Here is a 14,143-nt window from a genome sequence, read left to right as displayed (position 1 = left end):
GCTATACGAAGTTATTAGAGAGAGAGAGAGAGAGAGATGGAGCGGCGTGGAAAAACAGAGGCATTCCTTTGCTGTAGTGACGATCTGTCAAATGTCACGCATTGGTTTTTCTCAACAGCTCGCGCTCGAGTTCACGTCGCTACGAATGCGCTGTTTTCGGGCCAGCTGCCGTAACTTTCTTCATCCGACCTTTATCTTCCGTTCCTCCAGGCAGCTGTAATGGAGCTTTATACGAAATCCTACGAACTTTGACGAGGATCGACAGACTCAAAAAGCAAACACGTTGGAATCTGTCACGTCGCTTCAATCTTTATGGCGTATTTGTAACCAACCAACATTTTTCAAAAGCGTCATCCGGCATGATATGATAGTTCCGATACGATAAGATCTACCGAAAGAGTCATGATTCAACATTGAATTATTTTAGATACGTATATATATATATACATGAAAGTTAGATTTTTTAAAATTATATAAGTATAATTATAAACTTATTTTTATTAAATATATCTTAATTTTATAACTTAATTTATTGTAACAGAAAATATTAAAGATTTTTATTGTAGAAATAGAAAACTTTTAGAAATAATTATAACAGGTATAGATAAAGAAAAAGAGAGAATGAGAAAGGATAATATAATAATAGTGATAATAATAATAATAACAATAAAATGGCGAAAATTAATATATTCTCTTCATTTTTATCATTATAGCTTGTCATTATTTATTGGCATTTATTAATACATCGTGTAAAACTAACCAACTTTAACTTTGCTCTTTTCATCTATGAGAAATAGCAATATTCTCTTGTCGCTATGGCAAGATTAATTTGCAATGACGACTGGAGCGGCATTTGTAAATGTTTGTATTTGTCACAAGAACCTTTGAGAACCTTTCACGCTTGTGTACCCAATAAGGTCATGTTCCATCAAGCGAACAGTAAAAGTAGCAAAGATTTATTTCACTAGAAGATAAATGTTTTTATATAAACATTTATTAAATCATCGTAATTGAAATGGATAATTCTTTGTAACTAGAAACTAAATATATTTGTAATTAAAATATTTCGATTTACTTTACGTTAACATTTTGTTGATTATTAAACAAATTACACAGATCTGATCTACAATTAGCCGTCTGTAAACATCATAATATAAATATCTTCACGATTTAAATTGGTTCATCTTTACTGTGTACGAAAATATTACTATGTGGAATATTCGTCATCTGCTACCACCGTATCATTGTTTCGTGACATTCAGAGTCATCTGACAAATGACGTGTTTAAAAAACATCTCCTGTACCCGCGAACATTTTAGACGCTCTTTTGGGGTTGTGTTTGCCGCGCGCAAGAGTGTTTGGAAGCAGCCGCCTGTGCGACGAGTTTGCATAGGGGACACGGGGGCGAAATCGAGGGGTGCTCTGCTGCCAACACAGGACAGAACCGTATGAGAGCGGAATACGTAATACGGGGAATATTCGGAGCTCTGGTTCGTGGAAGAGGGATCCGTGGGGCCATGGGGGGTAGATGGTGGGTGGAGGTGCTGAATGTGGGCTGCGGGGGCGGTCGAGAACTCCCACGGGGGGAGGGGAGGACTGGAGAGGGTAACGAGCCGCGGCAATTAATATCGCCGGGTTTCCACAATGCGCTTGCAAATGAAAGGCCTTTGTGACGTATGATTGCGTTACCGAGTGAATAGTTGAGTAATGGCGGTCGGTGCTGCCACCGCCCGAATCGCGCGGACGATGCAAAAGCTCAGTCTCACTGCTAGCCGATAGTCAGACTATCCTCCCTCACGAGTTCCGTCACGAGAGTAATTTTGGCTAAAACCATTCGCATAATTGATTACTTTTCCGACGATTTGAAAAAATTGCTGCATCCTCGTGACGATAGTCATTAAAGTAAAAAGAATTTATGTACTATTATTACTTCTATTCTTCTTAGAAATAAAAGGAAAATATGTATAAACAATTCCAACTTGTTACACATCTATACTTTTTCTAAATTTTTATTTTTTGTCCGTTAAATTTAATTTGCACAAATTTGGGAAGAGAGAACTATAAATATTCATACATATGAACTAAATGGTTCAATGATATTATGACAATCAGTTTCGGATTACTGCAGATGTATCGATAAATCTTGTGTTCCTAGTTAGGATTATATTTAAGCTGTCGTTCAATACTTTCCAAATTTACTGATCGAGTGAAAAGTCAGAACCGTAAAAGCGATGTGTAATTCCGATCAGTGCTCGTTGTCCAATCATACGTTCGGCAAACGTGTCAGATGGATGACGGGAATCCGCTGCAACGCAAGCTTATAATTTATCGGATCAAAAAAGGTAGGTGTAAAACGTATGGATTTTGCATCAGACGACAAATAAATATAGGGATTTGTTGGTGACTCGTTGGCTAACAGATTTGTCGTATAACGTGCAAGATTGCACGGTGAGGCAAACATTTTTATAACAATAACAAAAGAATTTTATCATTGTCATCGAGATTTTAACTGAAGACATGGGCACGGATGAGTATAAATAAAGCACACTTCATTGTCTAACAGATCAAATCGGTTAAGCGAATAAACGATTTATCAAGTACCTTAACAGTAACGCGGTAATGAATTAATTTTTTATTAACGGAAATGTCTTCCTATTTAACTTTGTATTACGAACGCATAGCATAGCTACGATGGCGGCAGTTGATATATTACTTTCGAAGAGAATACGTTCCCTCGCGCTTTCATCGAAAGTTCTAAATAACGATCTAAAGAATCGCAAATATGGATGTTATTTTCAGAAAATCGACTATGAATAAATAATCTGGACCTAGAGTTCCCTGTTCTCCATGGTAGCGACGACGATGGCTGGAGGTATGGCGAACGTAATGCGCTACGCAAGAGCAACGGAGACGGGGGGGGGAGGGGGAGGGGGAAAGGGAGAAGCAGAGAGAAAAGCGAGGCCCACCGACTATGAGTAATATTGCGGGGCTTTTCCACCCCTGGGAGCGCGAGCCTGAACGTGGGGTGGCTCACAGGGGTGGAAGCCGGCGGGGGTTGGAAACGAGAGAGAGCCGCGAGGGGGTGCAACGGAGGGAGGAGCACCGATCCATCAGCGTCCCTCCACCCTCGCCTTTCCGCCACTCTCATTTTTCTCCACGGTCCGCGCTCCATCATTCCGCGTCACATCCGCCCTCTTTCGTCCCCCTTTCCTTCCTGCTTCCTCTCTGCCTCTGAAACGGAGCTACTTTACCCTCCTCGTTCCGTGAGCGCCGCCGGAGAGCAGGGCGCTGCTTTCCGACTCTGAAGACATCCCTGCCGGCGTGCGCTACTGATTGCTCTTTCCGAATTCATTACCGAGGCCCTTGTCAGAGGTTTGCCAGAGTTTAGGTACTAGACTGCTACTGTCAGTATGCAGATCTAGGTGAGTTCGCGTGGCTCGGAATGTTTTAACGATGGTCCCGCGACATATGCCGAGCGCATGCTTAAAACACGGATTTAAATTAATGCAAAATCGAATTTTGAAAAGTTCAGCTTTTGATATATACGTAAAAATGATCTTACGATAACGAAAAACACGATAAATAAAAATCGAGGTCGTAAGAATGATAAAAATTTCAATTACTAACGTAATCGAAAAAGTATTATCGCTTTACACGTTGATATCGGCGTTAAGTGCTTATAAGCGATACGCTTAAGAATCTCGATTTAAACGAAGGAATAAAATATTTTTCAACATGCTTATATCACTCTAACTTAATAAATACGTACATGACACACACGCATATACTGTATACGCATGCACACACATAGATTTCGTCCACTTGGCAGTAATTATAATATCATCACTCCTGAACGGGCCCCGCGGTCAGATCCCGATGTCGAAGTACATTTATTTTCATTCAAGTTTAATTAGCAATGTGTGCGTATGTGTATGTGTATATATTGCATGCTGTAATGGCGAGCAATTAAATTAATAAGAACAGGCATCCGTTAGTATATCCAAAATAATGTTCGTCATCTATCTTACCATGCTACCGTCTTGGATCGCTTTGAAGCCGTATACATAACCGACTTCGTAAAATAATGTCCCTTACTTTAAATCGTTTCCTCTTCGCCCGTCCACTGACACGCGGCTGATGCAAAAATGTTCCGGTTCCATTCGCGAGCGGACGATTATACGCTCGCGGGCCGAGTTACAACAATCAGATGGGAAGAGGAGAGCCATTCAGATTCAAGGTACGATTTACCTGTTAATGGACGATCATCTTTTATACGTCACGGGGAATGTGTTTGGGAATGCATGTTGATGCGCAGTAATTCACTTTCGTACGTGTTAATATTGGCAGCTCGACGACGGAGAGAAATGCCCTAGACTAATGTACAAATAAATCTTGGCTGTTCTATTAAAGTGGTATACGCATTTAGCATTCGATCTTGCTACCGACAAATTCTATTATACGGCGCAAATAGCGTGTTCGCTCTCGAGATGACAAACTAAGTAATATTAGATACTTAAAACACCACAAAAACCAGATGCCTGCGTGCTCTGCGGCGTCTTGTAATGCCTATATAATTACATGGCGTAATATAAGAACGAAAATGCTATAATATCCCATTTCATAACATAATATCAAATATTTTACTGCGTATATAATAAATCATAGGCGCGCATTAGCGAAATTCCTCGCGCGTAATGTCTCCTTTTTCAAGTTGTAGCCGCGGAAATCACGGCGAGTTAACATGGACGATGCGCCGCCATGGTAACGATCATCAACATTATCATCATTATCGCTCCTTCTCTTGTCCCATTTCGCTTCATCCCATCTGGTAGAAACATCACACGTTGTTCGCGGTCACGGCTACTACGAACGGTAAGAAATCGACCGGATCTAAAAGTCCAATATTTTCTAATATTATTGGATCGATATATTTACAGAACTCATTCAAAAATTAATAAACATTACACGTATAATAAATGTAACATATGGTATAATACAATAATATAATAAAAATAAACTGCATTTTTCGAATAAACTAAAAAAAATTTTATACAAAAACTTTTAAACTATTAAAATACTATAATTATAAATATGCAATAATATTTTTCTTTATCCAGTGAATTTATTGAATTTATGAAGCATATAGTCAATATAGGGATCGGCTAAAATGGCTGACCTGGCGAAGTTATGGTTCCATGTGCTGTAATCAAATGCACATTACTAGAATATCCTCCCCACGTCGCGTGCCTATAACCTTCTCCATTCTACCCTAAGTTTCTGCAACGCAACTCGCATACGGTAGATACGTACACGTATTTCTTGAGCACCGCTTCTATATATATGTCTGTCTACGATATGACGTGAACTGGCGTTGTATACCAATAGGCAATAACGTGTCTACAGTATATAAATCTCAGCATGCAAATCAGCTATCACGATCATGTATGTGAATTCGGTCAAATTAGAAAAAAATAAGATATACACTATCAAAAGTATTTAAAAAGATCATATCTATTAAATGATTCATTATTTGAAGATATATATATATATATATATATATATATATATATATGTATATATATATCTCATTGCAAGATAAATTGTAATCATTTTTATTTGCACTAAGTATGCACTATAATCTAATAAATTGATTATATAATACCGATATAATCAAAATGCTGAATATGTTCTCTCAAGCATCGGTTTCATATGTCTGTCTACAATACGACGTGTTTCATCGAATTGGCGCCATATACCAATACACGATAACGTGTCTACAGTACATAAATTGTTGCACGCGATGTAGCCATTATCATCGGGAACTTAGATCAGACATGAAGCGTCGAAAGAAACGTGATAAAATATTTTCAGGGAAGAATGGAAAAGGTTACATGCTATAAAATCGTTGAGTGTTCTAGATGTATCGAGCGCAAAACGTGTGATCTTACTACATATACTTATACATAGAGAATCTAAGACAGATTTCAAATTTTTAAAACAGTTCTTATTTTTTGTGATACATTTATTGATTTCTTTCAATATATCTAGAACACTGGACGGTACAAATATTGATAGTTTCCGTCGTTTGTTAAAAAATTTTTAAGAAAACACACTTATTGAAAAAGACATTCTAGAAAATTGTTTTAAAAGCCTCCAGATTTTTTCTGTTTCTATATCTATATTTATATTTCTATTATTATATCTTTGAAAATAATTTAATTAAAGTCAAATTCAATATATAAAACTGAATACGTAGCATCGTGTTACCGAGGAATTACGTGTCGCATTTGGGGGACCAACGCTGTACACGCACTTTCCAAATTATAAGGATTGAATAAAAACCAAACTGGGCGTTATTGAAGCGCGGATCCGAAGAAGCGGCGCGTGCGATCGCGTGGAAAGTTAGCCTGTAATTATTTCACGCAGGAAAAAATTCGGCCAATCCGGTGATTTCGCGATTAATTTCGCTATCCCCTTGGAAATTACTCTGATGACGTGCTTCGTAACTTAGACTCATGGAGCACTCTTTTCTTCATGCTACTACTTAACAATGTGCAAGTATAATGAGAACTGTTATTAAGCTGGCTTATAATATTTTCTACATATTTAATAAGCAATTTTATTATGCAGCGTACTGTGAAAGCATTTATAAAACGGCTTATCGACGATAACGTATCTCATACAAATTAGATTAATAATCATGTATAGTTTACAACCTACACACAGGAGCTTGATTAAAAATATGCTATCTTTCCCCTTTTTCCTCCCTTTATTCCTCTAAAGCTTTTAGAAATAAGATTAACGCATTGCTTTCATTCTTTCTTTCTTCAAATACTGCCTATCAGCTAACAACACAACGGCGTGCTCGAACAACAAATAACAGGTTAGCCATCGCGATATGAAATATGATTACTCCGGTTCGGCGTACGGATCGCATTGGTCAGCCGCGTTGGAGTTTTCAGCATGTCGGTTTGTCAGGGCGTGCCGGTGTCCATGGATGGATCGGTAACACGTTCAGAATTTTCAACCGTGTCGCGCATCCAGTGCGACAGACAGAAACAGAGAGAGGGGGGAGGGAGAGGGAGAGAAAGAGAGAGAGAGAGAGAGAGAGAGAGAGAGAGAGAGAGAGAGAGAGAGGGAAAAAGGCAGGTAGAGGAATAGAGAAAGAGGACGAACGCGAGAGGGTGCAAGATGAAGAGAAAGAGAGAGGGATAGAAAGAGAGAGAAAGACAGAGGGAGAGTAGAGAAGTGATACGAGCAGGCATCGTGCGCACAGCACACGGAGTGTACACACAGCACGAACTTGTTCGGGTTGGGATAGAATAGGATAGGTGGGGCCGTTATTAATCTGGTGTCGAGTTGAGCACAAAGTTATATAGGAGCTCAGGAAATGAAACACGAGAAACCTCCCTCTCCGCCTCCCGCGGCCTTTCCCCTCGCCCCCCTTCTGTCTATGTCCACCTACTTCACCACTCTCCTATCTCCTCCTCTTTCCAACACCATCCGAGAGTCGCCACGTTCCCCTTTCTGTCCCTGCAGTCCCTACGTCCAACTTTGAATGTATTACCGGACCGCCACTAACCCTCTCCATCCCTTCCAGTCTCCGGTCAGATGGAGATATAACGATCACCGGCACATGAGCCATGGGCCCGCGGAGACATGCATATTTATGTCGCCTGCCTGTATTCTAAGGCCGCCGGTGACACTCGGCTTGTCCTTCCTGAACTCTTCCGCCGTGCGCATACAATGGTAGTTGTGCAACTGTCGCAGTCAATGTGTTCGAGACAAATCCAAAAGCAGTTGCTTCGGGCCAAGAATTAATGTTCGATGCTTTATTAATTGTTACGACGCATAGAGAGAGTCTCTTTCGAGACAAATTTTTCTTATATCGATACTATATGTGGGACACGTGCGCAAACGAAGCTATTTTAAAATAATGACGGAATAACGATCGAGCGATCATAAGTACATAAACGCGGAAACAAGAGGTTCATCACTCTTAATTAATTCACTACTTTGCCCCTAATTGCGGATAATAAAAGATTAACAGAGAGATCGATTAAGCAAAAAGTCATGAAATATGAATGCGTGGGTTGTCACTCGGCTTTCAGGAGTTCTTTTGCTACCCGACCACGCGCAGGGTAGAGCAATGAAATTAATCGGTTTTACACCGGCGTGGCGAGGGGGTTGGACTTGGAAATGTTGTTGGCAGCCAGAGCCCTCGGCCGCGGGCGGGGAAAAAGCGTGAGGGGTGTCCATGATTAAAATCGCATCAGACCGTCCTTGATGCACGAAATGTCCGCGTTACCGCGTCGCTGTGCCTCTTGAGTAGCCAGCCTTGATCGGTGTACGTGCCCGTCTATATGTGTGTATCACACCACGAAATACACGAGCGTTATCTCTCATGCTTTCGTCCTCCCTGTCCGCCTTATTTCCAGTCGACTCCGTGCCAGCCGTCACAAAAACACGAAGCTTCGTTTGCCGCTGATGGGCTTATAATTGCGGAAACGTTACTTGCTATGGCCGCTACGGTGGCGGCATGAGCGACTTGCATGCCGTCTATTTTGTCTTCCAGACTGGATTGTCATCTCCTCTTTTTATGGACACGTGTAATGTTAGCGAGACCGACGAAGCGCCTAATATCAGTAAAGACTTTGCCCATTTCGAGTAATTCTCGCGCTTCCGAGGAAAGCGCTTTTTAATGTCTGAACGATTGTCTGAAATTTAATGCATGGGGGTTAGTCGAGCAGCGATCGTGACTCCAGCAGCAGCAGCAGCAGCAGTCGATCGCGCTTTTTCCCAAGGGTGGCAAGAAAGGCGAAGGCGGGAGTGAAAGGCGCGTGTTCGGAGATCGAAAGAGGGAGAACGGGAAAGGAACAGAGTGAAGACAAATGCGAGGGCCATCAGAGCACCAAGCCATTTCTGCCTCATTGTGGACTCCATTTGCGACTCTTAGATTGTCGGTGAAATATCTCGCCGCGGTGATGGAAAAATCGCTAACGTAGGGAACTGGCAAAATAAAACTAGCGGCATTTCTCACTAGTAGGGACGGACTTCGAGTGCTTGCTATCCGGCACGGTAAGGAGAGTATCGTTGCAAAAACCGGAAAACGATAGAGTAGCCCGGGATACAACTTAACCGAGGGAAGTCCGAATAAAACTTTAGAGATGTTGATAACTTCATGTACGTTTGCTTTATACCCGAGAAATGTTCTGCTATTTATTGCCTGTATCTTATTTTCGATTTTGTAAACGCAGCTTTTTTCGTTGATTTTAATTAATTTTATATTTTTCTTTAATAAAATTATTCTTAATAAAATTGTATATGAAAAATAGTATTTTATCTTACAATATTTTTAATGGCTTCTATAAAATTTTAGACAAGAAATTATTATTAGAGGCGATATTTTGTTTTAAAACGCGCATTGTAAAGTTTCGAATACGAGAAAGAAGCTGAAGAAAGTACCGGTAATAGATGACAACGTAGAAAGAAGCAAGCGGCATCTCTACTAGCACGATATAAAGAGACTTTTTTCACCTGGTGATGGATCGCTCGTGGCCGAACTGGTGTAACAGAAAGAAGAGAGGAAGAAATCACGAGCGAACGAAGGTTCCCTATGGGGATGTGGTGGCGTCATTAGGCTGGTCCGAGCGAGCTAATGCACCATCCGTCGGATTTTGCCGGAGGCCTTTGGAAAAACCGAGTGAGGTCAGCATGTAAGTCCAGCATGAAGAACGATGAGCGCGTAAATGGCGTCTGTAAAAGTTGCCAGACTTAGAAATTCCTACGATTGCTCCATATTGAAAGAAATCTTTAATTTTAAAACGTAAAATAAAAGAAACGCATCTCGCGTAGCTGCATATGGATAAAACAATAATATCAAGTGCTTCAACATATAAACTTTTCGCACGTGCGACATAAAAATGTTTTACTTTCTTTCCGTGCACTTTTTACGCATAGAAGAATGTTAAATCCATAACAGACTCGGGGAAAAAAATTATATTCTAGCTGCGATACAAGTGCCTTATCTATAGCGAGATTTCAACGCGTGGATGCTACATTTTCCTTCTACAATAGAAAGCTGAGCAAAAACCGCGCGCTATTTGCGAAGAAGAAGCGAACGAATGGAAAAGAAAGGAGGAAAAAGGTGGTCGGGGTTGCGTAGGGGGTTAAACGCCGAAGGGATACGAGAAGGAAAGTGTAATCCCAAACGATCAGCGTGCGGCAGATTCGGCCTTAATGAGCTCCCGCAATGATAAATGATACCGTGGGCCGCGCCTCTCTCTTACCGCGTTTATCCACCAGTCAGAATAGGGTGTATCCATGTACGGGGTACAGGTCGGCGTACTACACGGTTCCTCTGCGCCTGTACCAACGTACGACGGCATCCATCCTACCAGCGAGGAGCTCCGATCTCTCGTTCTCGTTCCACCGCGCCGCGTGAAGCCTTCATCTCCGCCTACGATTCCTCAAACTCGGCCCCGGGATTGACCACGGAGGAATTCAAAATGGCAACTTTAGGCTCGGTCGAACCTATCTCGTGTGAGTGACAACTATCCATCTCTCGTTCTTAGACGTTTCAATTGGATGCCCTTCGCGCACCTTAGGCGGGGAATTTCTACGTAGAAATTACGATTAAATAAGCCTGCAAGAAAAGATGCTTTCTACGATTTGAGACTCACTTTAGTATTGTATTTTTCAGATTAATGCGAAGTATATTGTTAAGCAAAAATATTGCATATAATTATTAAATAATTATTATATTTTACTTTAGACAATATTTTTTCAAAATAATTTTTATCAACGATTAATATTTATAATTTCGTATTATTTGTAAAATTTTTTTGAACGCATTATCGAGATAAATTAAGAAATTAAATGACCAATAGAAGAAAATATTTTTTCACGTAAAGGATATTACGTTTACGTGGGCTTGTCATTCCCTGAACGCTATTCATCATGCGAGGCTCATCCTTTTCCCGAAGGTCGAAGCGCTTGTAACTATTAATAGTCCACTTCCAAACTGACAACGAGTGATCCATTTTCAAGACATTTCAATTTTCAGGTGGGCCTTCGGTCAGTCAAGAGACAAAGATAGAGATCAATTGTATTCACTCCTTTAAAATTACTCACTTTGAGGTTTACGAATAATTCTCGAAAGAATACGAAACCCTCGTCAAATCTTACCTCAGAATGATTCAAAATCTGATGAAAGTTAGTGAAGTGAGCAATTTGTTTCTGTCTCTCTTAGAAATCTTTTAAAACGTCAAAATTAAAAGAATTTCTATTATTAAATTCTCAGATTATACATCAATTTTACAGTATTTTATAATTTACTTGTTCGAAAATATAATTTATAAATTTATGGTAATAGTCGACTGTGTGTTTGTTTAAAGACACATTAATTGTTTATTAAAATCCTGGTATACTATTTAGATCGTCATTATAACGCTCTTCTCTTATTTCGCAGACAGCAGTCCGTGGATCAACCAGGCGCAGCTGCCGTCGACGACTAGCTGACAGGTGATTTCGTCTCGGTGAAAGAAGGTGATTGCCTCATTACAGCAACTAACTATAAGCGGGTAATAATCCCACAACTTTGTTCTTTTCTTTTATTACTCGCGCAATAATTATATACAAGCAGTAAAGTAAGTGAGTTGTCAAGTATATAAAACTGGAGCGCTCGTTGAAAGCTGAAATTTCTTTATCGAGGAAGAAAATCTCACATTGATTATAGCTTCTCACAATTCGTGCTCTTATTATTTATGCAGTCTTATTACGTTTTATGTTTTATTGTCATTATCATTATTGCTTTAACATGCTGCCTAATTAACGACTATTTAATGACACTGGCTGTAAGATTTTGCACTTATGTCTAATGATAGAACATAAAAATTTGCCTTATTTAACGATAATTAATTCTTAACCCTTTCGCGACGGCGGAGTTAGCCGCTAGCGGTTTGCCACCGCTGAACGGGACAACGAGCCGCGAGCATCATTTTTCTATAGATAGAATATACCGCCTGTTACATGATCGTGTAACGCAATTTATTATCACTACTATAAGAAATTTCGATTGATAAATGAGAATGTCTCGGCGAATAGTGTTGAATAGTTTATTATAAACATACAACAAAACAGATTTGCGGTTTCTATAATGGCCTTTCGGAGCAAGAGAATTAAATTGTAGTATTTGTAGTTATATTACATCACAAAAAATTAATCTTTTTATAAATTAAAAATCAATAGATTAAAAAAATGATATATTATAGATATATTAAATTAAAAAGCGTCACGGCGAACGGTATGCCGATATACGCGAGTCACGGTGACGATTCCTAGCACTTGCCATCGCTACGGTAGAAAAGGCGAGCGCAATTTCCGGCGCATCGCCTTCCACCGCAACAGCGTACAAAGAGCGAGGAATCTTTTCGTTCCTGTGAATGCCGTGCATTAATCAAGCGCCGCGGGCGCCTGACGTCTTAATCTGCTTAATCCTCGGTGGCCTACGCAACATCCTGCACGCCCACGATTCTATGTACGTACTAAACGCCAGGTACGTCCACGATATGGCCTTTGTCAGGATGTAAGGTTCTTGTCGTGAGATCGGTTGTAACAACGTGCGCAGTAACGGGACTCCGCGGTGAATACAAAGTTGCATGGCAGATGAATAATCGGCGCGATATCGATATTCGCGTGGAATGGAACGACCGAGCATACGCGAGCGGAGTGTGTTCATTGCTGGACGGAGAGGAACAGTTATATCCCAATGCGGATTCGAGAAGTGATTAAAAATATGCGTGCAAGCACACTTTCTCGACTTCGCGAGTAATGAGTTTGACCGTCGTTCTGTCCTTTGAGATTATAACATATAAAATAAAAATAAATTTTGATTATATATATATATAAATATAAAATTATTATTACTACTATAGATATGTTCGACGAAAACTGGCTCGAAACACTATGCAATATGCATAAAGGGTTGTTTACAATGTAGATAAGTCAATCCTAATAAATGGATACCTCTGGTTTGGTGCAATTATAGTGTATTAACGAGCATGAATATGGATTCTTAATTAAAGGGTTCTTTAAGAGAATCGTCTCTGTATTTCAATGATCGAATAAAAAAGGAGAAAGAGAAGAAGGAAGGCCGCGAAAGATCGAACGGGGCCTAATCTTACACACGACCGACATCGTTTCGTGGGTGTCGTGCTTTCACTTCAAGGCAGTTTGACTGCAGGAGGCGATTGGTTCTCGCGGGGCTCCTCCCAGAAGCCATTAAGAGCCGAAACGGAGAAACAGCATTAATTTTAAAACCAATCCTGGAAGAGAAATCAGGCATTGGCCGCCATTCGTGCGAGTCCACAATGAGGAGAAAATCTTCCAAAAGAAGAGCCGCCTTAATTGCTCGATCGTTTTATCTCTCACCTTTCGGAAACAAGCGATTCACTTCGGTTAAGAAATTAGATCGACTCTAATTTTCGAATTCAGATTATCTTATCGATCGCATTGTTTGAATACACATAGATAAAGAAGGTACTTTTCGAAAAAACAAACATTTTTGTGTCCTTATCATATAACCAGGAAAATCAAATAACATCAAATATCTCTGTAGAAGTTATGTGATATGCAGAATCGTGCATTTCGCAACCGTTACGCTGCGTACCACTTATCGAAAATATTATTGCAATGTTTTTCTTTATTATTAGATGCGTAATATAATTACATTCAAGTATTAGATATATAATAAAATATAATGTAATATAAACAAAATAAAATAATTTCGGTAAGGTACTTCATTGATTCGATTTGTTAACACGTGTGCATTCGGATAGTTACCGCTTTAATAACCGGTCGATCGTGAAATATTTAAAGAACAACGAAGAAAATCGATGATAGAGGAAAAGGAAGCGTATAGTCGAGTACAAGAGAGATGAGGAGGGATAAGGAACAGAGACGTGGAATAAGAAGAGAGTAAGGTTTAGGTAGCTACTCTCGGGTTGAAACGGAGGGAGCCGCCTTGTGTTTGTGCTCTCGCCGGGGAGCACAAAGAGAAATGGCGAGGTATTTATCAGTGCTCACCCCCTCTATACCCTTTTGTCCCCTTTTCCATCGGCCCTCCGTTTCTCTCTACCGATCT

General features: G+C 40.1%; 1 long non-coding RNA gene across 1 annotated transcript in view; it reads left to right on the top strand.

Moving 5' to 3' along the window:
• LOC105454748 overlaps nucleotides 1-11,948 on the top strand; it is a 52,304-nt gene extending 40,356 nt beyond the window's left edge. Inside the window, exon 3 of the long non-coding RNA XR_975043.1 lies at nucleotides 11,471-11,948. This is a non-coding gene — a long non-coding RNA (uncharacterized LOC105454748). The remainder of the gene's footprint in view (nucleotides 1-11,470) is intronic.
• The last annotated feature ends 2,195 nt before the right edge of the window (nucleotides 11,949-14,143 follow it).

This window comes from Wasmannia auropunctata, unplaced genomic scaffold (genome assembly GCF_000956235.1).
Source record: "Wasmannia auropunctata unplaced genomic scaffold, wasmannia.A_1.0 LD335976.1, whole genome shotgun sequence".
Lineage (NCBI taxonomy): Eukaryota > Metazoa > Arthropoda > Insecta > Hymenoptera > Formicidae > Wasmannia > Wasmannia auropunctata.
This window is presented reverse-complemented; position numbering and strand designations above follow the sequence as displayed.